The 20334-nt window shown below is 34.2% G+C and overlaps 1 long non-coding RNA gene across 1 annotated transcript; it reads right to left on the reverse strand.

Moving 5' to 3' along the window:
- Nucleotides 1-16948: 16948 nt before the first annotated feature.
- Nucleotides 16949-17713, reverse strand: LOC139500802 (uncharacterized). The gene is made up of 2 exons (XR_011658367.1): nt 17647-17713; nt 16949-17102 (listed from the first exon to the last, which is right to left on the reverse strand). It is a non-coding gene; the product is annotated as an uncharacterized lncRNA (long non-coding RNA).
- Nucleotides 17714-20334: the final 2621 nt, after the last annotated feature.

Consider the following 20334-nt stretch of genomic DNA (forward strand, 5'->3'; position numbering starts at 1 on the left):
CTTTAACGGATGGTGGCATTTCATACATGATGTCTAAAGGGGTTGATAGTTCCCTACCTAACATGAGACTATTTGGCGTTTGTCCAGTCGTCTCGTGCTCGGATGCCCTATATGCCATCATGACAAAAGGAATGTATTCATCCCAGTCTCTCTGATTTTGTTCCACAAATGAACTTAACATTGTTGCAAGAGTCTTATTAAACCTTTCCACCATACCATCAGATTTTGGATGATATGGAGTTGTACGTGTTTTCTTAATGTTTAGAATACAACACATCTCTTGAAACAACAAACTTTCAAATTGTCTACCTTGATCTGAATGTATCCAATGAGGAACACCAAATCTCACAATAACTTCTTCAACTATAATCTTAGCCACAGTCTTAGCTTCCATATTTGACATGGCAAAAGATTCCGTCCACTTTGTGTAGTAGTCAGAAACTACCAAGATATATTTATTACCACTCTCTGTTTCTGGCAACTCACCAAGGATATCTGTAGCTATCCTTTCCATTGGCCCATTAGCTTCAACTAAAGCCATTGGAGCTCTTTTGGACTTTTGTGGACTTTTTCGCTTTGCACATTTGTCACATCCGTTTATGTAAGTCCTGACGTCATTTTGTAACCCTGGCCAATAATAAGATTGTCTAATTTTTGCCAAAGTTTTATGGATACCCAAATGAGCAGAACATTTATCATCATGGGAAAATTGTAAAACCTTTTTGCGTTCTGATAAAGGAATGATAGCCTGCATTTTTACAATTTTGGTTACAGGGTCTTCAAATCGTCTGTAAATAAGTCCGTCTCTTAACTCTAAGTTGTTCCATTGATTCCAAAGTGATCTCAAGAAAAATCCCTTATCAGAAATATCTTTGTAATCTGGACGTTCATCTTTTTCTACCCATTCTGTCACTATTTTCAAGTCATGATCATTATTTTGAATTTCCATTAGAGACAAATCATGATGTTCTTTGTCATTACTATCATCAAAACGGGTGATAGCATTAACAGTGTCATATTGGTCTTTAGTCTCAGTCTCTTTTTCTAAACCGGAATGATAACCGCATTGTTTACATGGAATGCGACTAAGTGCGTCTGCATTCCTATGTTGCACTCCTGGCCGATGTTGAATTTGCATCTCAAATGATCCTAATGTCTCTATCCATCTAGCTATCTGTCCTTCTGGGTTCTTAAAGTTAAGTAACCACTTTAATGATCCGTGATCAGTTCTAACCGTGAATTTTCTACCGTAGAGGTATGGTTTAAAATGTTTAACAAAACAAACCACAGCAAGCAATTCCTTGCGTGTCACACAGTACTTTCGTTCTGATTTTGAAAGTGTACGACTAGCATAAGCCACAACATGTTCAAGTCCTGCATCAGATTTCTGAGTCAAGACAGCTCCGACTGCCAAATTGCTTGCATCTGTATCCAAAATGAACTCTTTGTTAAAATCTGGATATGCAAGAACTGGTGCGTTTATTAATTTACCTTTTAATTGATCAAAAGCCTCTTGGCAATTTGTGGTCCAGACAAACTTAGTTTCCTTCTCTGTTATTTTGTGTAATGGTTTAGCAATGTGGGCAAAGTTTTTGATAAATTTTCTGTAGTACCCACAAAGACCTAAAAAGGAACGAACTTCGGTTATATTTGTAGGGGTGGGCCACTCTTTAACAGCTTTAATCTTATCGGGATCAGTGGAAATTCCTTCCTCAGAGACAATATGTCCTAAGAAACGAACCTTGGTGGTACACAAGGTGCACTTCTTCGCCTTCAGCTTTAAACCAGCCGAGTTAAGTCTAGCAAAAACGTCTCTTAGATTGTCAAGCATACCATCTAGTGTTTTTCCAAAAACGATGATATCGTCAATGTAAACCAGACATGTTTCCCACTGTAAACCAGCTAGTATGGTTTCCATCAATCGCTCAAATGTCTGTGCAGCGCAACACAACCCAAACGGCATGACCCGAAATTGAAATAAACCCCTTCGCGTTGCAAAAGCGGTTTTGTGTTTGTCATTCTCGGCCAGCTCAACCTGCCAATATCCTGAACAACAGTCCAGAGTACTGTACCATTTATTTCCTGCTAAATGATCTAACGAATCGTCAATCCTTGGTAAAGGATACGCGTCTTTATTAAGGGTCACACTATTTAAGCGTCTATTATCTACGCAAAAGCGATAACTGTCGTCCTTTTTCTTAACTAAGACTATCCCTGCCGCCCAGGGACTGTGGGATGGTTCAATAATCCCTTTTTGTAACATTTTGTCAAGGTTGTCATTTACTACCTTGTTCAAATGATATGGTGTACGACGAGGCGGTTCTTTAAACGGCCTTGCGTTTCCCGTATTGATTTCATGTTTTACAAGATTGGTCCTTCCCAAGTCAACATCAGAAGAAGCAAACAAGTTCTGATTTTCTATCAACAAAGATTCTACTTTTTGTTTGTCTTTCGAAGTCAATTCATCTGATGTCCTGTCTAACAGAACTTGTAAATCTGGTCTAAGTCCGTCATGTTTCTGTTCATTTGAACTAATATTACCATCTAGTACTTGTTCAACACCAGACATTTGGGCTATAGTTGTACCAGGATAGATTGTCTTAGGATCTAGTTCTGTGTTCATTAATCTAACAGGGACTTTTTCGCCTGACCTTACCAACGTTCTAGCAGTCAAAATGTAGTCTTTCCCTGCATGCTCATTTGCTTCTAACAAAGCATTGTCAGCAGGTAATTTTTGACCTTCTGCTAAGCAAACCGTGCCATTAATGACAATTTCTGACCTTGGCGGTATAACAACCGCTTCTGAAGCAACCACTCGGTAACAGCCTATTGATCTCTGAAAACACAAATCTACCTTAAAATCCCCAATACAAAAGTGCCCATTCTTAACATCAATTAAACAATTATGTCGTTTCATGAAGTCCAAACCAAGTATACCGTCAACTTGCAGATCAGTCACAACAGCTTCAGATTGCAACATATTTGGACCGAAATGCAGATTGAACCTCCCTTTTCCACGAAGCTCTAGCTTATTGCCACACACTGACCTAACAGTTGTCTTAACTTCACTTAGATATGATTTATCTAATGGAGTCAACATATCGTATAACTTGGAAGATACCAATGTCAAAGTTGCTCCTGTATCAACCACAAACTTGGCTTCAATGTCTCCTACATTTAGTTTGACATACATACCAGCATCTTCAGATGCTGTTGTAACCGCACCTTCCTTTGTCTTACGGTTATTTTGTTTCCTAGTTTTTATTAATGTTTTGACAGACCCATCCCCCTTATTTCCATTATAATTGTTCTGATTTCTTCGGGGTAGGCGACAGTCCCTTGCTAAATGACCAAACTTGCCACAATTGTAACAACCCTTATTTGTCCTCTTACTTTGAGTATATCTTGTTTTATTATTTGTACCACTAGTTTTTAATTTTGCCATTTCAGTCGTAAGAGTAATCAGACTTTTCTCCATTGTTTGCATCCATGATGCAATGTCTTTCGTTGGCGAGTCACTTTTTGTAACCTTTTCTTCCCTACCTAACTCGTCATCGTTCATAGTTTGCCGTAAATAACCTCGTCCCTCTCTTACTTTATTTTCGGCTTTATTGTACGCCTCTAGTTCAACAGCAAGTCTCACGGCATCATTTAAACCTTTCGGTCGCGATTGTTTTATTCTGAGTCGCATTTCCGAATCAACGAGCGCGTCAATAAACTGCTCTTTTCCGAGAGTTTCACGTACGTCCAATGGGGCAGTAGGATATGCAAAGTTGGACAATCTCCGAATTGACTGGCCTAATTCGGGCAGTGATTCGCTGGCTTTTTGACGTCTCTCTTTAAACTGAACTCTATATAACTCAGTTTGACTAGAAGGCGCGAATCGCTCTTCAAGTGCGCTGACTAAATCATAAAAGTTTTGTCTTTTCTCACTTGGTAAATCTCCAAGTACAGCCTGTGCTTGTCCCATTAACGATACCGCCAAATATAACCCTTTTTGGTTTTCCGACCAATTATTTACAAGTGCACACATTTCAAAATGGGACAAATAGTCTGTCCATGATGTGCTACCATCATATTGACATGGTTTGATTTTTACACCAGAATTATCTGTGTTACCAGTATGTCGGTACTTTGATTTGTCAGTTTCGTCTTTTTCCCTAATGTAACTATTATTTATGGGTAAAGGCAAAGTATCCCCTTCCTTAAAATCAATTTTGGAAAATTTAACAGTTTTGTGCGTATTCGGGTTGTTGAATGTTGGTAAATCAACTTCCACATTATCTCCCTTTCTTGACAATAAGGACCCTCTTGATTCCAGACCCGAATCATTTCTTTTTATAAAAGTATCTTTTGGACGAACACCCTGATCTTTAGGTGTAGACGAAACAAAACTGTGTCTATACCTTGTCTCTTCCATACCTTCAATTTGTTTTGTCAATTCGTCATCAAAAGACATTTTTGTACTTTAATTTGCGATATAACTATGCATTCACAATATAATAATATCAACACAATGTCATAAATGTACAACGTAATAAATGTCAATCAAAATATTGCCTGTACCACTATCGATCGTTAATCCCTAATGTAAATAATAATCGTAATTTAACCGTGGGAAATATAAAACGTTAAGAGGACAATTTTGATCTGTGCAAAAGTGAACAGTTTGAACAAAAACGATCTGTGCAAAAGTGAACAGTAAATTCTCTCTCACAAGACAGTTTGGATATAAGTTTATAAGATGATCAAAATTGGATATATAATCTTTAACTATTGATTTAAAAAGGAACAATTTGGATCCCACCGCTAGCCACCAAATTATGTAACGTGCACACAGGGTAAGCGTGTCTATTTCAATTTAGAATGAGTATGTTACCAGTTTGATACTGGATCCAAAATTGCTCTATTTACAAAACATATAACAAATAATCTTTATTCAAATATATACATCAATGAACCAAAATATGTACAACTGCTCTTTGCAATCTTTAATAAACTATCTATAAATACTCTACTCAAAATATATACACTGGTACAAATTTGTACTCTCTTACAAATTTGTCCTGGGTCAGGAACAAACTTGTCCTCCTGGTACAATAATGTACCCTACAAGTTTACACACTTCGTCTTTGTTCCTCTGGTCAATTATGTACTTTACAAGGTGGTCACACAGACTCACACTTGTCCTATACGGTACCATACGGTTCCGCTTGTAAATGTACAAGTCCGTATTTATAACAGGCACCGACCTGTTCTTTATTACACTTTGTAATATTATCTATAATACCTTATATATACGAGACAGCGATCTCGAATATCAACGTACCGTGGTCTTGGTCTTATGTCTACGAAGACTTATGACAATCGACCCTGAACTAGGAATCTCTCCTGCTTATATACCCCAATGGTAGCCGTACCATTATTATAGGAGGGGTGTTCTTCCAAAGTGTCTCATTACTCGTACTGACAGTTTCCTTTGGAACACCCCTTCACGTTTGACCTGACCCAAAGTTTACCCGCGAAACATCTTACTCTTTTCTATGTTTTATTAAAGTATATATACAATGCATAAAATACGGCTTCTACCGAACAGTTACTAATATAAACAATCTAGCCTTAGATACAAAATCATCACACCTTATTATTTGATTTAGATTGTTCAAGTTAGACGTATAAATGTTCACCCACCCACCCAAACCCATTCGTTTTTGGTGGAGATCTGGATTCAAAATGTTTTGTTGGTCCTCTAGATCTGCTTGAACAGATTTTTTTTCTTCAATTTGAGATTTGAGAATCATTTTTTTTATGAAAAAAAAAAGAAAATACCATACCCCCTCCTGCCTTTTGAAGTTCAATTATCGTTCCCTAAACATATTCCATCTGAACTTATTTTAGTCAAAACTATATGTTAATGTAGCCTAGGACATTCGTCCTGAACATACATGAAGTATTTGCCACAAGACGGACGTTAAGCACCCAACAACCAATCAATATATAGGACATTGTCTTGGTATAAAGCTGGCATTTATGGTAGCGCCTACCTCATATTACTGCTTATTAATGTTGATGTCTGTTGATTATCCTAAATTCTGTTATATTTTTTTTAATATAATAATACCCAATAATCTAGAAAACTTGTAGTGAAAACATTTTTTTTTACCGTACACCTTTTATTGGGGCCGGATCGACGTGGGGCAGGATCGACATAAAAACTTTTTAAGAATTGAATGTTTTGGCGGTTTTATATGTAGTTGTACACATGGTTACGCGGGACCTATCATTAAGATTGTGTCAATAAGTATTCTTATCTATTAAAACGTTTAAAAACCCTCTGCATTAAATTTTTGTTTGCACCTGTCCTAAATCAGTAACCTGATGTTCAGTGGTTGTCGTTTGTTGATGTGGTTAATACTTATTTCTCTTTTCTCGTTTTTGTCGAGCCTTCGACTTTAGTCGAAAAAGCGAGACTAAGCGATCCTACATTCCGTCGTCGTCGGTGTCGTCGTCGGCGGCGTCCACAAATATTCACTCTGTGGTTAAAGTTTTTGAAATTTTAATAACTTTCTTAAACCATACTGGATTTCTACTAAACTTGGACAGAAGGTTGTTTATGATCATAAGATAGTATCCAGAAGTAAATTTTGTGAAAATAAAATTCCATTTTTTCCGTATTTTACTTATAAATAGACAGTTTTTCTGCGGGAAAACATTACATTCACTCTGTGGTTAAAGTTTTTAAAATTTTAATAACTTTCTTAAACTATCATGGATTTCTACCAAACTTGGACAGAAGCTTGTTTATGATCATTAGATAGTATCCAGAAGTAAATTTTGTAAAAATTAAATTCCATTTTTTCCGTATTTTACTTATAAATGGACTTAGTTTTTCTGCGGGAAAACATAACATTCACTCTGTGGTTAATTTTTAAAAATTTTAATAACTTTCTTAAACTATCCTTGGTTTGTACCAAACTTGGACAGAAGCTTGTTTATGATCATAAGATAGTATCCAGAAGTAAATTTTGTAAAACGATAAATCCTTTTTTTCCGTATTCTACTTTAAATGGACTTAGATTTTCTGCCAGCAACACATTCACTCTGTGGTTAAATTTTTAAAAATTTTAATAACTTTCTTATACTATTTTTAATTTGTACCAAACTTGGACAGAAGCTTGTTTATGATCAAAAGCTAGTATCTAGAAGGAAATTTTGTTGATATTTTGTACCTGTGTATCTGTATTTTACTTATAAATGGACTTAGTTTTTCTTCCAGTTAACATTACATCCAGTCTGCAGTTAAAGTTTTTAAAACATTTATTAGATTCATAAACTATCTTGGATTTTTACCAAACTTGGACAGAAGCTTCTTACAATCAAAAGATAGTATCAAGAGGAATATTTTTATTGATTTTTTCCCTCAATTTTGTTGCGCCTGCAATTTACAGCTGAAGTAGGCGAGACACTGGGTTCCGCGGAACCCTTACAAATTTTTTATATAGATTAGACCGTTGGTTTTCCAGTTTGAATGGTTTTACACTAGTCACTTTGGGCCCTTTATAGCTTGTTCGTTGTAAGTAAGTAAGTAAATTTTATTTAGAGTCGGCATATATATACATAATATAACAGAGAAAACATGAGCTCTGGTGAGCTCTTTAACCGACTATCACATGAAAAATCATGCAGCATCATGCAAATACTACCAAATAAAAACTGAAAAAACATGCAATATAATACAAGCAAATCTATTTGATTTGTGAGCATCCAGAGTCAAAGTTCATGTGGCAAGCGCCTCTATGTGCATTGAAACGGGGGAATAAGCAAATCACTTGAAAATCATAAAATATAACAGACTAAAAGCATAAAAACAATAAATAAATAAATATAAGCACTAGCATTTAATGGCAGATATATTCAAAATATGCATAAAAAGCAGAGCAAAAGGCCATTATAAAAAGAAAGAAAGAAATTTCAGCTTTGAGACAGCACTGGGTGGAAACGACATGAACTGCAGTAGCATTTTTGACACCCACACCAGGAATTTATATAATTCCTAAACTGGTCAAAAGAAGTCATGAGTCTAGCCTCATTAGGAAGTGAGTTCCATACTTGTGCTGCCTCAAATCTAAAGGATCTTTTACCATAACTGGAGGTTCTAGGTCTAGGTACCTCAGCAGTGTTTACATACCTGAAATTATATGAATTGTTTTTTATTACAACTAAATCTTGAATAAACAGGACATTTTTTATTAATTATTTTATAGGTCTTCAAGGCAATTGAGCGCATTCTACGAATTTTTAATGGGGGGGGGGGGGGGGGGCGGCGGGGCAAGGGGTTTAGCAATTTAATTCTTTGTTATCTGTTATTCTGAAAATATATTTATATATTTACTGTTAGCTGTTATTGTCTTACTCTTTGTTAGCTGTTATAGGACTATTATTTATTTTGTTATCTGTTATTGTAAGAATGTATTTGCTGTTTTAAACTGTTATTAAAATTGGAATGTTAGCATTTTGAGAGCCAATCATCAGTAGAAATTGAAGATAATTGAACATTGTGGAGAGTTGTCTCATTGGCACGCATACCACATCGGGTTACAATGTATATCTGTTTGGGGTCTTTCTGCTAGTAATATGGTGGTCCTGTATTTGCAGAAGGATTTCAGTAATATGTCACATAAACATATTTTAAACATCACTTGGACCTAGGACAATTCCAGTATAAATTATTATTATCCTTTGTAATAAATTCCATTGTCTGTGAACATGTATCATTTTCTACAAAGGAGTAGGTTCAGTAAGACCCCGTTTTGGCCCCAAAATACAGCAGTTTTACAAAATTGTTAAAATATAAACTTTTAGCTATTCATTTGAAAGTAGAATGCTTCTGCTACATAAATATGGGCTGTTTTTGACAATACAATGTACCTATATCGGGTACTAGTCATGCTAAATTACTGAAATCGTCATAAATTTAGCATTTTAGTTCAATTTTAGACCGTTAAACGAAAGTGGCCGCATCCGTGTTCATTCATAATATTGAAATGTAAGTTGTATTTGATGATAATACATAACATATATCAAGCTTGAGGATGAACACGGATGCGGCCACTTTCATTTTTGACAAAAATTATTTGAGGCCAAAATCGACCCTTCCCGGACCTTCTCCTTTAATTGTTATTTGCACAAAAAAATTGTACAAATTATAATTTGTGTTTTGACTTTGTACAAATTATTTGTGCAATTTATAATTTGTACAAAATTTGACTAAAAATCACTTATAACTTATACAATAATTTATTTGCATTAACATGAAAGAGAACCCTGACAACCAATTTTCCTTAAAGCTTTTTAACTGCTTCGCATAGCAAAAGTTGAAGCTCAGCAACCATAGCTTCAAATAAAGCTGAGTCTTCAATTTGATTTCTCGTCAGAATCCTTTTAAAAATCCTACAGCTACTCCAATGCTGTACCAAAATTCTCCATATTCTATAACTTCACATAAGATACATGATTGGTGTTTCACTTGGTGTCATCCAAATTGTTACTCTAGCCAATTTCTATTATATTATCAGAAAAAAACCGTAACTGGCATGCATGTTTTCAATTACATTTCCTGTCTCCATCTGCATGCGTATTTTTGTATTTTATAAGTAAGGTTTATTATGTGGTAATTGGATTAAAATTCTATAGTGTGCATCAATGTTTTTTTTTAATACAAACTATTATACTATAAACTGCTTTTCAGAAAAAAAAAGGTTCTAAAGATCAAATTGATATAAAGTGTCACTGGCAGCATTTTCTTGAATAATTAAATTAAAAAAAAAATAAACCATAAAAAATTGATTCATCCAATGCCCTTGATTTAAAATATTCCTATGACAAAAACCGAAACTAGTAATTTTCTTCAGAAAAAAATGACATCCATACTATAACTTATTGTATAAGTAACAGAAAAAAATCAACCAAGGGCAAACTGCCTCAATGGTCGAAACGTCTTGTTTACATAAATTATAATTTTCGGCTATTGGTACTTTACGGAACGGAACGGAACGGAACGGAACGGAAAAGAATTTCATTTAAGGTATCCAAAGGGGGCATTTATCAAAATTTCGAAAAATCTTTAAAACAAAACAAACTTTAAAATTTCTGTGTTTTACGGTTTTCCATATACAAATAGCACAAATGTATACTAAATCTCATCTTCACAGGTGAAATGTGTAATAATGTATAACATCGGGAAATACTCTGTAGATGAATATGTCGGATTGTCCTGATAAATTATCATGAAATTAACGCATTTGCAAGTCATGCATTATGATATCTAGACTGACCTCACGTCGTCCTTGATTAGAGACAGTGATCAAGTTGAATCTGATTTAAACTTATTAATTTATTTTTCCGTTCCGTTCCGTTCCGCAAAGTACCAATTGCTCTGAGGAATTGGTATTTAACGGAAAAAACGGAAACAGACATCTTTAATGTAATTAAAGCTGTATGATAACAAAAATTGTCTGACACCTCTTTTTGCATGAGTGGTATGTGTTTTAGATAGCATTTTCGACTTGATCAATAATACAAAATTTAACACAAAGGCAGGTTACACAAAAAGTCTTTCGCCTTCCATCGGTAATTATATTTTAAAAAAGAGGCCTCCAACAGCCCGTTCCGACGATGATTAGAGACAGTGATCAAGTTGAATCTTTATTAAATCTTTTAATTTATTTTTCCGTTCCGTTCCGTTCCGCAAAGTACCAATTGCTCTGAGGAATTGGTATTTAACGGAAAAAACGGAAACAGACATCTTTAATGTAATAAAAGCAGTATGATAACAAAAATTGTCTGACACTCTTTTTGCATGAGTGGTATGTGTTTTAGATAGCATTTTCGACTTGATCAATAATAAAAAATTTAACACAGAGGCAGGTTACACAAAAAGTCTTTCTCCTTCCATCGGTAATTATATTTTAAAAAAGAGGCCTTCAACAGCCCGTTCCGACGATGATTAGAGACAGTGATCAAGTTGAATCTGATTTAAACTTTTTAATTTATTTTTCCGTTCCGTTCCGTTCCGCAAAGTACCAATTGCTCTGAGGAATTGGTATTTAACGGAAAAAACGGAAACAGACATCTTTAATGTAATAAAAGCAGTATGATAACAAAAATTGTCTGACACTCTTTTTGCATGAGTGGTATGTGTTTTAGATAGCATTTTCGACTTGATCAAAAATAAAAAATTTAACACAGAGGCAGGTTACACAAAAAGTTTTCTCCTTCCATCGGTAATTATATTTTAAAAAAAAGAGGCCTTCAACAGCCCGTTCCGACGATGATTAGAGACAGTGATCAAGTTGAATCTGATTTAAACTTTTTAATTTATTTTTCCGTTCCGTTCCGTTCCGCAAAGTACCAATTGCTCTGAGGAATTGGTATTTAACGGAAAAAACGGAAACAGACATCTTTAATGTAATTAAAGCAGTATGATAACAAAAATTGTCTGACACCTCTTTTTGCGTGAGTGGTATGTGTTTTAGATAGCATTTTCGACTTGATCAATAATACAAAATTTAACACAAAGGCAGGTTACACAAAAAGTCTTTCTCCTTCCATCGGTAATTATATTTTAAAAAAGAGGCCTTCAACAGCCCGTTCCGACGATGATTAGAGACAGTGATCAAGTTGAATCTGATTTAAACTTTTTAATTTATTTTTCCGTTCCGTTCCGTTCCGCAAAGTACCAATTGCTCTTAGGAATTGGTATTTAACGGAAAAAACGGAAACAGACATCTTTAATTTAATTAAAGCAGTATGATAACAAAAATTGTCTGACACCTCTTTTTGCATGAGTGGTATGTGTTTTAGATAGCATTTTCGACTTGATCAATAATACAAAATTTAACACAGAGGCAGGTTACACAAAAAGTCTTTCTCCTTCCATCGGTAATTATATTTTAAAAAAGAGGCCTTCAACAGCCCGTTCCGACGATGATTAGAGACAGTGATCAAGTTGAATCTGATTTAAACTTTTTAATTTATTTTTCCGTTCCGTTCCGCAAAGTACCAATTGCTCTGAGGAATTGGTATTTAACGGAAAAAACGGAAACAGACATCTTTAATGTAATAAAAGCAGTATGATAACAAAAATTGTCTGACACTCTTTTTGCATGAGTGGTATGTGTTTTAGATAGCATTTTCGACTTGATCAATAATAAAAAATTTAACACAGAGGCAGGTTACACAAAAAGTCTTTCTCCTTCCATCGGTAATTATATTTTAAAAAAGAGGCCTTCAACAGCCCGTTCCGACGATGATTAGAGACAGTGATCAAGTTGAATCTGATTTAAACTTTTTAATTTATTTTTCCGTTCCGTTCCGTTCCGCAAAGTACCAATTGCTCTGAGGAATTGGTATTTAACGGAAAAAACGGAAACAGACATCTTTAATGTAATAAAAGCAGTATGATAACAAAAATTGTCTGACACTCTTTTTGCATGAGTGGTATGTGTTTTAGATAGCATTTTCGACTTGATCAAAAATAAAAAATTTAACACAGAGGCAGGTTACACAAAAAGTTTTCTCCTTCCATCGGTAATTATATTTTAAAAAAGAGGCCTTCAACAGCCCGTTCCGACGATGATTAGAGACAGTGATCAAGTTGAATCTGATTTAAACTTTTTAATTTATTTTTCCGTTCCGTTCCGTTCCGCAAAGTACCAATTGCTCTGAGGAATTGGTATTTAACGGAAAAAACGGAAACAGACATCTTTAATGTAATTAAAGCAGTATGATAACAAAAATTGTCTGACACCTCTTTTTGCGTGAGTGGTATGTGTTTTAGATAGCATTTTCGACTTGATCAATAATACAAAATTTAACACAAAGGCAGGTTACACAAAAAGTCTTTCTCCTTCCATCGGTAATTATATTTTAAAAAAGAGGCCTTCAACAGCCCGTTCCGACGATGATTAGAGACAGTGATCAAGTTGAATCTGATTTAAACTTTTTAATTTATTTTTCCGTTCCGTTCCGTTCCGCAAAGTACCAATTGCTCTGAGGAATTGGTATTTAACGGAAAAAACGGAAACAGACATCTTTAATGTAATTAAAGCAGTATGATAACAAAAATTGTCTGACACCTCTTTTTGCATGAGTGGTATGTGTTTTAGATAGCATTTTCGACTTGATCAATAATACAAAATTTAACACAAAGGCAGGTTACACAAAAAGTCTTTCTCCTTCCATCGGTAATTATATTTTAAAAAAGAGGCCTTCAACAGCCCGTTCCGACGATGATTAGAGACAGTGATCAAGTTGAATCTGATTTAAACTTTTTAATTTATTTTTCCGTTCCGTTCCGCAAAGTACCAATTGCTCTGAGGAATTGGTATTTAACGGAAAAAACGGAAACAGACATCTTTAATGTAATTAAAGCAGTATGATAACAAAAATTGTCTGACACCTCTTTTTGCGTGAGTGGTATGTGTTTTAGATAGCATTTTCGACTTGATCAATAATACAAAATTTAACACAAAGGCAGGTTACACAAAAAGTCTTTCTCCTTCCATCGGTAATTATATTTTAAAAAAGAGGCCTTCAACAGCCCGTTCCGACGATGATTAGAGACAGTGATCAAGTTGAATCTGATTTAAACTTTTTAATTTATTTTTCCGTTCCGTTCCGTTCCGCAAAGTACCAATTGCTCTGAGGAATTGGTATTTAACGGAAAAAACGGAAACAGACATCTTTAATGTAATAAAAGCAGTATGATAACAAAAATTGTCTGACACTCTTTTTGCATGAGTGGTATGTGTTTTAGATAGCATTTTCGACTTGATCAAAAATAAAAAATTTAACACAGAGGCAGGTTACACAAAAAGTTTTCTCCTTCCATCGGTAATTATATTTTAAAAAAGAGGCCTTCAACAGCCCGTTCCGACGATGATTAGAGACAGTGATCAAGTTGAATCTGATTTAAACTTTTTAATTTATTTTTCCGTTCCGTTCCGTTCCGCAAAGTACCAATTGCTCTGAGGAATTGGTATTTAACGGAAAAAACGGAAACAGACATCTTTAATGTAATTAAAGCAGTATGATAACAAAAATTGTCTGACACCTCTTTTTGCGTGAGTGGTATGTGTTTTAGATAGCATTTTCGACTTGATCAATAATTACAAAATTTAACACAAAGGCAGGTTACACAAAAAGTCTTTCTCCTTCCATCGGTAATCATATTTTAAAAAAGAGGCCTTCAACAGCCCGTTCCGACGATGATTAGAGACAGTGATCAAGTTGAATCTGATTTAAACTTTTTAATTTATTTTTCCGTTCCGTTCCGTTCCGCAAAGTACCAATTGCTCTGAGGAATTGGTATTTAACGGAAAAAACGGAAACAGACATCTTTAATGTAATTAAAGCAGTATGATAAAAAAAAAATGTCTGACACCTCTTTTTGCATGGTATGTGTTTTAGATAGCATTTTCGACTTGATCAATAATAAAAAAAATAACACAAAAAGTCTTTCTCCTTCCATCGGTAATCATATTTTAAAAAAGAGGCCTTCAACAGCCCGTTCCGACGATGATTAGAGACAGTGATCAAGTTGAATCTGATTTAAACTTTTAAATTTATTTTTCCGTTCCGTTCCGTTCCGCAAAGTACCAATTGCTGTGAGGAATTGGTATTTAACGGAAAAAACGGAAACAGACATCTTTAATGTAATTAAAGCAGTATGATAACAAAAATTGTCTGACACTCTTTTTGCATGAGTGGTATGTGTTTTAGATAGCATTTTCGACTTGATCAATAATAAAAAAATTAACACAAAGGCAGGTTACACAAAAAGTCTTTCTCCTTCCATCGGTAATTATATTTTAAAAAAGAGGCATTCAACAGCCCGTTCCGACGATGATTAGAGACAGTGATCAAGTTGAATCTGATTTAAACTTTTAAATTTATTTTTCCGTTCCGTTCCGTTCCGCAAAGTACCAATTGCTCTGAGGAATTGGTATTTAACGGAATCAACGGAAACAGACATCTATAATGTAATAAAAGCAGTATGATAAAAACAAGTCAGACCCTTCTTTTTTGAATGAGTGGTAAGTGTTTTAGATAGCATTTCGACTGGATCAATATTTAAATAAACAGCTGCGCCATGAGCGCATGATACGCCCGTCGTCTTGTGAAAAAACATAAATCTTTTTTGAATAACACAGGGTTGTACAGGATGTCATGCTTAGTATATCCTGACTCATTCCTTATTCCCGCTCAATAGGAAGATTGTACAAGATGTATTTGGAAACCCGACGCAACATTAGCCTGTTAAGTTTTAAGCAATAGAGATACAGCGCAACATGTGAAAAAAACCTCTTTTTTTACAAAATCTCAATAACTCGAAAATATAAAAATGAATCATCACCAAAAAGTATACAGATCTTTAGATTAATATAACAAAGAATAGTGTAAAGTTTTAAGCAATAATCATAAATCGTTTTTGAGATATGGTGCGACATGTAAACCCCCCTTTTTTTTTTTTTTTTACAAAATACTCAATAACTCAAAAATGACATTTTGAATCATCACCAAAAGGTATACAGATATATTAAGATTAATATAACTAAGAAGCCTTTGAAGTTTTAAGCCATAATCAAGAATCGTTTTTGAGATACGGTGCGACATGTGAAAAAAACACACCCCTGTTTTAGTTACAAAGTGCCATAACTCAAAAAGTTGTAATCTTATTTTCACAAAAAAGTATACAGATCATTTGACCATCATAAGAAACAACTATGTTAAGTTTCAAAATTTGGATAAGTCGTTCTCAAGTTACGGTGCGACATGTTTACACCAGACAGACGGACAGACGGACGGACGGACGGACGGACGGACGGACGGACACTGGACATTTGTATACCATAATACGTCCCGTCAAAATTGACGGACGTATAAAAAATAACACAAAGACAGGTTAGACAAAAGGTCTTTCTACTTCCATTGGTAATTATAAATTAAAAAAGGGGCCTTCCGAAGATGATAAGAAACAGTGATCCCCATTTCCATTCTCAATTTTATATTAGAAACAAGGTCTCATAAATATTAAAACATATGTTTAAAATATATCTTCATAAAAATATGAGCACTAATCACTGGTTTACACTATAATAAAAAAATGTTTGCAAATTGTTAAAACATTTTCGGATTTATCAAAGCACTATAAAAAATGGTAACTCCTTAAAAGTCATAAAACCACAATAATAACTGCTGTTAATCAAAGTATTTATAAAAACTAAAAGTCTGTTCTGTTACAAAACCTATAGGCAAAGGTCTTACTATAATATCAGCAGGAAATTTCGGTTCTAGAGATGCATTCCGTATTTAATCTGCAGGGGCGGATGCAGGAATTTTCGAAAGAGGGGGTGCTAACCCAGGTAACCCAGGGCAAAGGGGGGGTGCAAAACATATGTCCCGATACAAATGCATTGATCGGCAAAAATAAAGGGGGGGGGTGCACACCCCCGGAACCCCCCCCCCCCCTGGATCCGCCACTGAATCTGTTTTTTTTCTCCCATCTCCTGATGACAGCTGGTGTGTCCGTAGATATTGTTTAAATTTTCTATATTTTCACTTTTTAATTAGTTTACCTGCACAATGGCGCAGAAGCAATATTTATTTTTTGGCGCAAATGAAAAACTACAACTTTTAAGAATTGGCGCAAAAGCAATGCGTACTTAAATATCAATCAAATTTGACCGTGCCCACAAAACGATTGTTCAAATTACGAATAGTTTCAGCTTAAAATCCATGGCACTCTAAAATGTAGATTTTTTAAATCACATAAATTCCATATCGATATACGTATATTTGGATCTATGCAATATGTTTATCTGGACATCAGCATGCTAGCTGTAATGACTCCCATCTATTCTTTGCGGGCATTAAATAATGGACTTCATTAAAGATAACCGTTTTATTTATTGTCATATAATCCACTCTATTAACACAATGTAGCATGAATAACAAAGGTATGCTGGTGTTCAATGAATGATTACAAATGATGACAGGTAAGTATAACTCCAAACTGAACGTGAACATCAAACGGTAAAAAGCTGAAAGAACAAATAAAAACTCAATATAAAACCTATCAATCAAAAAGATTTGCCAAAACATACAAAAATACAAAGTTGGCTTATGACACTAATTGTGTTCCATACATTCACATAAAAAATACAAGTACACATGTATTAACAATATATCAAGTTTGTAACATAACTGTGAGTCAAAACTGGTGTGTTCAGCTTTTAATGTGTTGAAAACTCGACAAGTATCAAACATTATGTATGCAAATTATGACACGAATTGCTTTCCATACTTTAAAAATAACGAAATGAGGGGGGTGCTATGAATCATACAAAAATTACCAAAAAGGGTATTTGAATGTTTATAGAACATTTTTATAGTGTAAAAGTTGTATCTGTGTGTTTACAAGTAATAACAAACGGTTGTGAAACAATAAAACAAATAATCTGGTGAAGTGGCATATTTGTCATCATTGTCATTTATCCAACGTTTTATACGTCATCAAAACACAATACATGTTATATATGTTTACAATAAACAGTTCTTCAAATTGTCAATATGCTATAAACGTACACTGTGCCGGAATCTGGCAGATATATCAATAAATGATGCTGAATCATCAACGTGAGCATGTAAATAACACAGGGACTCGGTTAGCAGATTAAAATTTTGAAAATCAATGTTTTTAATTTATTTTTTATTATTTCCTGTCTATTTGCATTACTATATTAACGTATTTAAAGTTGCCATCACTATTTCTTTGTTTTCTGGCAATGTGCAGTTTACTATCCATATCCATATACTGAAAAAACCTAAAGGGATCTAAGTCGCCATCTTGAATTGCCTTCCCTACTTTAGATAAAAAATAATTAAAAATATGAATAAATTACTATATACCTTACAACAGCCCTCATTTTCTTCCGAAATGATTCTTCTATAACATGCATATTTTGATTTGTGGATCAACAGAACCCTTATGAAGTTTCAGTTGCATTCGTGTCAGAATATTCAAATTTCCCGGCGAAAGCAACGTATCATTCGGAAACTTCCGGGTTGATGCGTTTACTACAACGATAAATCCTTATAAACAGACGAGTGCTGTCCCCTAACTTCATACCTCACCACACCAAGATATCCTTCATATTAATTAAATATCAAACAAAAATGTCTTTGAACAGTTAGTGCATGTATTGTTTCAATATCAGATTATCCTCCTATCCTTCCGCCCATTGAAAATATCAAATGATTGTCCCAAACTATCGGGTTGTATTTCTGACATCCTGATATTTTTCATATCATGGATTTATGCAGTACAACACTTACACTTATATAATCAGAGTAGTATGTATGTATATGGAAAAGGGGCCTTCCGATTGAACTTCATACATGCATGTATGATAAGTTAATATACTTTTTCAAAGTATTACTCCAAGTTGACCGGCCCTCCCCTTTTTTATACCCTGGTACTGTTAGTAAACCTTATAAATCCCATTGAACGTGTCAATATTTTTAGTAACTTCTTTACTTTATTGATGTGCCTTCGAAAAAGTCAATGATTTATGTTACCCCGTTTGAAGAAAGGTTCTATTCGTTAACTTTGCGCTCGATATGTAATGATAAATCAAGGGACAGCACTCGTCTGTTTATAAGGATTTATCGTTGTGGTAAACGCATCAACCCGGAAGTTTTCGAATGATACGTTGCTTTCGCCGGGAAATTTGAATATTCTGACACGAATGCAACTGAAACTTCGTAAGGGTTCTGTTAATCCACAAATCAAAATATGCATGTTATAGAAGAATCATTTCGGAAGAAAATGAGGGCTGTTGTAAGGTATATAGTAATTTATTCATATTTTTAATTATTTTTTATCTAAAGTAGGGAAGGCAATTCAAGATGGCGACTTAGATCCCTTTAGGTTTTTTCAGTATATGGATATGGATAGTAAACTGCACATTGCCAGAAAACAAAGAAATAGTGATGGCAACTTTAAATACGTTAATATAGTAATGCAAATTGACAGGAAATAATAAAAAATAAATTAAAAACATTGATTTTCAAAATTTTAATCTGCTAACCGAGTCCCTGTGGTAAATAAGGGGAAATTACAAAAGAGGGGAAAGTAACAAAGAAGATAGTAAATGTAAGTCAACTTTCGGAAACATCATGAAATAATTACGGACGAGTCAGTACACTAGCTTAGTTCCGTCATTTCAATAACATGGATGGCAATATGTTTGATTGATCTAACCATACGTTAACCAGTGTCCTTTGAATACAGTGATCATGCATGATGTGAACATTTTTTTCTATAGACATAGGTAGATTTGATTAATCCAAATAATATAGGTATAAAGCATACCGGTGTCCATGCAATTCATAATGCAATACAACAATATATAGAAATAAATTATGTTTTTTTTATGAAATGTATGTGCTTATGCAACATTATCAAACTGCTGTAATGCATTAGTTATAAACTTTGAAAGAACCGATGACTTTTCATTCGTTTTTAAACTCAAATGTACTTTAAAAATAGCACATTTTAAACCGTAAGAAATTGGTTTATCTCTCGAAAAAACCTGAAATGTTCTCGAAAAAACCCGAACTGCTCTCGAAAAAACTTGAACAGATGGAAATGAATATACCCTTAAAATTGCCTTTTAATTACAATAACTAAAACTTTTGTTATAGCATATGTAAATGTAAGGATATAAAGACATCATGTGTGCATGCTCTTTGAAATTTGCATTGGTATGTGTATAGAAATTGCTTTTTTCTATATTTTGGCATAAAAGCATTATTAGGCCAAATCAAACTTTTTTAACTGCAAAGTATGTATGGTTGGCAACATCCTTTCATCACAAATACTTACTTAACTTGTTTGATCTTGTAAATTTAGTTTAAGCATTTATTTTACGTGTTACAGGAAAACATGTCTGTTTGTTTACATTTTTAGTCATAATCTCTCGAAAAAAACTGGACGCTCTCGAAAAAACCCGATCTCAACCGGACACTATACCTACGGTGGTAATACTGATACGTATTATTACATATCAGTAAAAAAAAATCTACAAACAGTATGTTAATAAAGAGTTATGAAGTAAAATGTACATGGGACAAAATCACAAAAAATACATAGAATAATACAAATTATCAATGAACAGGTGTTATATGTCAGTTTGGTATGGTCAAGACGTTTGGTAAAGATAACATCCTTTTAAGAGAGTTATCTCGCCTTAACCAGTTATGGGGTTTTTC

The sequence above is a fragment of the Mytilus edulis genome, chromosome 13 (genome assembly GCF_963676685.1).
Source record: "Mytilus edulis chromosome 13, xbMytEdul2.2, whole genome shotgun sequence".
NCBI classification, from domain to species: Eukaryota; Metazoa; Mollusca; class Bivalvia; order Mytilida; family Mytilidae; genus Mytilus; species Mytilus edulis.